This window comes from Salvelinus fontinalis, chromosome 21, assembly GCF_029448725.1.
Source record: "Salvelinus fontinalis isolate EN_2023a chromosome 21, ASM2944872v1, whole genome shotgun sequence".
In the NCBI taxonomy this organism is placed as follows: Eukaryota; Metazoa; Chordata; class Actinopteri; order Salmoniformes; family Salmonidae; genus Salvelinus; species Salvelinus fontinalis.
In genome coordinates this window covers 49,368,930-49,374,929 of record NC_074685.1, presented here as the reverse complement: position 1 = coordinate 49,374,929, position 6,000 = coordinate 49,368,930, and the positions used below count along the sequence as shown (strand labels likewise).

General features: G+C 42.8%; 1 long non-coding RNA gene across 1 annotated transcript in view; it reads left to right on the top strand.

The window, feature by feature from the left end:
• The window catches only part of LOC129819064 (uncharacterized), a 33,122-nt gene that overhangs the window by 11,390 nt on the left and 15,732 nt on the right, over positions 1-6,000 (top strand). The window lies entirely within an intron of this gene.

The window sequence follows — 6,000 nt, the reverse complement described above, 5'->3', positions numbered from 1 at the left end:
GCAGGTGTTAGTCGATGTCTCTGATTGGGAACCATATTTAGGTAGTCTGTTTTGTATTGTGGGTTGTGGGTGATTGTTCCTGTTTCTGTGTCTTTTTTTATGTCACCATACGGGACTGTTGCATTTTTGTTGGTTTGTCCATTTATTGTTTTGTAAGGTTATTCAGTGTTATTCGTTAATAAAAGTAACAATGTATTCATATCACGCTGCGCATTGGTCCTCCGATCCTTCTTACTACTCATCCTCAGATGAGGAGGACGACGAACGTGACAACTGAAGTGATAGATGAGCAGATTGTGATGTGCAAGTACTGGTGTGCAAAAGAGATACTGGTGAGAGATACCGGTGTGCAAAAGAGCAGAAAAGTGATGACGTATCATGACGTCTGATGAGTTGACACTTGCAGGGCAAGGGGCGAGGGAAGAATTATTTCATTTTAAATGGACCGCCCAGAAATGTGTCACTTGTTCATCCCACGGTTGTGTTTTCAGTCATCATGGAACTGTTGTGTGTGCCTTATATGCACTACAGTCAATTATGATTGCATTTCATATCTTGGCTAGAAGACAACACCTTCGCAGACATCCAATGTTAGCCATCCTACTATATCAGGTAAATCGAAAATTACAATGTATACGTGTGATGTCAGGGAAAGTTATATGCTTTCGTGTTGTTGACTATCATAAAATGTGAAGACTGTATATTATCAAACCAATTCTCCATGTGTAGTTTAATTACGCAATTAAACTAATCATGTAACTTTAACGAGGAAGTTGGGGCAACACGGAAAATTGTTGTTTATAGAGTGTCAATTTCCCAAATATAACTCCCCAGATATTTTCATATCTTATCAAAACAGTCTCTTATTAATGAATTTTATTACCTCTTCAGTGTCATTACTGAATGTTGCAAACCCTTGGATATCTGCACCAACCTTAGCATAGAATCATGAATCAGCAAAATATAAATTGTCTTAATTATTTATTTACCAACTTAATCAGAGAATTACATAAAACACAATCACAATTAGTTCATACATGGGTTACTTAACATGTTGTTGTCTCTCTCTGTTGTCGCCGGTTTATATGCTGGAGGGAGTCGACAGAAAAGTCTCTGGTTGCGTCCCTTGTGGATACGTCAGGCATACCCATGTCGTCATATAGAATAGATGTTTCGGCGGTTGTCGGTATTCTTTGTCCTAGGCTACATACATTTCCAGCTGCAGACTGAAAAGGCCTCGTATGAGATCTGCTCCTTCTGTGGCAATGTTTTAGAGTTTAACCATTTTTAGCCGTGTAACCAACGCTACCATTTGCAACCTTAGCTTACACCGTGGTCTGGTGTGAATTGCGTCACGGGGGATTTTATACTTCGGTAGAAAAGGGGCTGTCTCATCATGTTTGTGCTCAACTGGACGTGGCTACTGACTGTGCATAAGTTACCATAAAACAACCAATTCTGATTTAGAAGACTAAATCTCATTGTTAGCTTTTCAAAAGTATTTTTATACTTATTCATTCATCTTATACAACAGTCAGATGTAAAACTGACAGCTGGGAAATGTACACTAAGAGATACAGTTATGTGTGTTTCCTGTCCTTCATGAGATCACCAAATGAAACACACTCGACATGACTGTCCCTTAAGTGTCCACGGACCATTCCCATATTCTCAAAAAGATAAATATTGTTTAATTCTCCCATTTTGTGGAATAGGAGTTTTTTTAATTTACATTTGTTTCTACTTAAACTTGTATGTTGAATTTTCCATATTAATGTTGGTTTTAAGTTTTGGCTGACTTTGCTTAGCGGATCACCATCGCAAATTGAATCATGGGGCTAATTGTACACTCGAAAGTACTATTGTAAGTGAAACTAGGCAAAAACAGAGGTGATTATGAAATTAAATATTTCGTCAGGACATGTATCATGCTGTGAATATCCCCAGAAGATGTTTTATCTTGTATATTAACTAATTTCAAATGTAAGGCATTGAAAGCATTCTATATTGGAAGTCTATAAATGTACAGTCGTGGCCAAAAGTTTTGAGAATGACACAATTATTAATTTCCACAAAGTTTGCTGCTTCAGTGTCTTTAGATATTTTTGTCAGATGTTACTATGGAATACTGAAGTATAATTCAAGCATTTAACAAGCATTTCATAAGTGTCAAAGGCTTTTTTTGACAATTACATGAAGTTGATGCAGAGTCAATATTTTCAGTGTTGACCCTTCTTTTTCAAGACCTCTGAAATCCGCCCTGGCATGCTGTCAATTAACTTCTGGGCCACATCCTGACTGATGGCAGCCCATTCTTGCATAATCAATGCTTGGAGTTTGTCAGAAATTGTGGGGTTTTGTTTGTCCACCTGCATCTTGAGGATTGACCACAAGTTCTCAATGGGATTAAGGTCTGGGGAGTTTCCTGGCCATGGACCCAAAATATTGATGTTTTGTTCCCCGAGCCACTCAGTCATCACTTTTGCCTCATGGCAAGGTGCTCCATCATGCTGGAAAAGGCATTGTTTGTCACCAAACTGTTCCTGGGTGGTTGGGAGAAGTTGCTCTCGGAGGATGTGTTGGTACCATTCTTTATTCATGGCTGTTTTTCTAAGGCAAAATTGTGAGTGAGCCCACTAGCTTGGCTGAGAAGCAACCCCACATGAATAGTCTCAGGATGCTTTACTGTTGGCATGACACAGGACTGATGGTAGCGCTCACCTTGTCTTCTCCGGACAAGCTTTTTTCCGGATGCCCCAAACAATCTGGAAAAGGATTCATCAGAGAAAATGACTTTACCCCCGTCCTCAGCAGTCCAATCCCTGTACCTTTTGCAGAATATCAGTCTGTCCCTGATGTTTTTCCTGGAGAGAAGTGGCTTCTTTGCTGCCCTTCTTGACAACAGGCCATCCTACAAAAGTCTTCTCCTATCTGTGCGTGGTGTTTACAGGATCCGTATTCAGAGAGTCACCTTCACAGCAGCCCTCTCTCAACACCTTCAGCAGCAGGTTTTGACTCAACAGGAGAGGGGAGGTATTGAGCTGGACACCCTCAACTCACAGGCTCAATCAGGTATTAACACTGGTTTGAAACAGAAAGATGTTAGATGCTTCTTAGTTGAGTAGATGTTATTTTCGTGGTGGCTAGATATGGACCAAAACATCTTGGTTTTGTTTTCAGCCGGAGATGGTGAGGAGGAGTTAGTGGTAGGCAGGCATGAGAAGCTGTTCAGTCAGATAGGTCCTCTACCAGTGTCCTTATAACAAATAAGACTTCACTGTTTAGGATAGTTTGATGTTGCATAGTAAGTTGTGTGTGTGTGTGTGTGTGTGCGCACGCAAGATGAAGTGGTTTTATTCCAGAGTGAGTCAGTATGCCAGACTCCACTGGAGAGACAATACCACACAGAGATCATGGCTCTGGAGCGGGCAGACTGAACTGCAGGATTTTCACCCCAATTGATATAGCAGTCAGAATCAGTGTAGAAGGGGTGGGTTTTTACTGAATCTCCATTTCTGTAATGGTTCTGTAACCACAGATGCTGGGAGAGGGGCAGCAAGTACTGGGTGAGGATTTACTAATAAATAGACATGAAACTAAAGAAGAACAGAGTCTGGACAAGAGAAACAAAACATTATCAATGCAGACACAGGAATGAAACTGAGGAAGTGACAGATATAGGGGAGGCAATCAATGACGTGATGGAGTCCAGGTGAGTCCGATGAAGCGCTGATTCGTGTAACGATGGTGACAGATGTGTGTAATGATGAGCAGCCTGGAGACCTCGTGCTCCAGAGAGGGGGAGCGGGGGCAGACATGACAATTTCATTATTCAAAACAAAGCATTTACCTAATTTCTGTCCCAAAGAAACGTTAGTGTTTTAAAGCTGTTTTTGATCTACTCATTACAGGATTCCCAGAGTATGGTGACGCAGGTCAAGTCCAACCCTACCTTCCTGGCACATAGGATGGCCAATGTCAGACACAGACGACATGACAGACACCCAGTGTAGGTCCCTGTTACTCACCAACGTGAATTATTATTAAAGTGAATGTAATTGAAGCAACATGTCACGGCTGTCTTCCTCTTCTTCCTTTGAAGAGGTGTAGCAAGGATCAGACCAATACGCAGCGTGGTAGGTGTCCATGTTTTAATATAGAAAACTGAACACAAATACAAAAACGTGAACAAACCGAAACAGTCCCATGTGGCACACTGACACAGGAAACAATCACCCACAAAATACCCAAAGAACATGGCTGCCTAAATATGGTTCCCAATCAGAGACAACGATAAACACCTGCCTCTAATTGAGAACCACTCTAGGCAACCATAGACTTACATAAACACCTATAATGAACACAACCCCATAACTCTACAAAAAAAACCTAGACAGTACAAACACCCTAGACGAGACAAAAACACACAAACCACCCTTTTCACACCCTGACCTAACCAAAATAATAAAGAGAACAAAGATAACTAAGGCCAGGGCGTGACACAACATTGATGTGTGATGTGCTGCTTTGAAGACAAACAGTGTACCGGTATGTTCACATTACACCATACCCTTGTATGCAAAATGTGTTTGTGGTATTCTGTTGGTCTGCAGTGACAGCACTGTCCCCAAGTCCAGGCTGATTACCTGGGAGCCCTCGGAGGACTTTATGAAGATCAGCTACGTGGTCAATACACAGTGAAATGCTTATTTACAAGCCCTTAACCAACAATGCAGTTTAAGAAAAATAAGTGTCAAGTAAAAAATAATTATTTTAGACCTAGACTTGGTGCTCCGGTACCGCTTGCCGTGCGGTAGCAGAGAGAACATTCTATGACTAGGGTGGCTTGAGTCTTTGACAATTTTTAGGGCCTTATTCTGACATCACCTGGTGTAGTGGTCCTGGATGGCAGGAAGCTTGGCCCCGGTGATGTACTAGGACATACTCACTACCCTCATTAGGGCCTTGCAGTCAAAGTCTGAGCAGTTGCCATACCAGGCAGTGATTCAACCAGTCAGGATGCTCTCGATGGTGAAGCTGTAGAATTTTTTGAGGATCGAGGACCCTAGAGGTGCCCCCGTGTTGAGGATCAGCGTGGCGGATGTGTTGTTACCTACCCTTACCACCTGGGGGCGGCCCGTCAGGAGGTCCAGGATCCAGTTGCAGAGGGAGGTGTTTAGTCCCAGGGTCCTTAGCTTAGTGATGAGGTTTTAGGGTACTATGGTGTTAAACGCTGAGATGTAGTCAATGAATAGCAGACTCACATAGGTGCTTATTTTGTCCATGTGTGAAAGGGCAGTGTGGAGTGCAATAGAGATTGCATCATCTGTGGATCTGTTGGGGCGGTATGCAAATTGAAGTGGGTCTAGGGTTTCTGGGATAATGGTGTTGTGAGCCATGGCCAGCCTTTCAAAGCACTTCATGGCTACAGATGTGAGTGCTACGGGTCGGTAGTCATTTAGGCAGGTTACCTTAGTGTTCTTGGGCACAGGTACTATGGTGGTCTGCTTGAAACATGTTGGTATTACAGACTCCGACAGGGAGAGGTTGAAAATGTCAGTGAAGACGATTGCCAGTTGGTCAGAGCATGCTCGGAGTACACGGCCTGGTAATCTATCTGGCCCTGCGGCCTTATGAATGTTGACCTGTTTAAAGGTCTTACATCGGCTGCGGAGAGCATGATCACACAGTCATCCGGAACAGCTGATGCTCTCATGCATGTTTCAGTGTTACTTGCCTTGAAGCGAGCATAGAAGTTATTTAGCTCATCTGGTAGGCTCGTGTCACTGGGCAGCTCTCGGTTGTGCTTCCCTTTGTAGTCTGTAATAGTTTGCAAGCCCTGCCACATCCGACGAGCGACGGAGCCGGTGTAGTATGATTCGATCTTACTCCTGTATTGACACTTTGCCTGTTTGATGGTTCATCGGAGGGCATAGCGGGATTTCTTATAAGCTTCCGTGTTAGAGTCCCGCTCCTTGAAAGCGGAAGCTCTACCCTTTA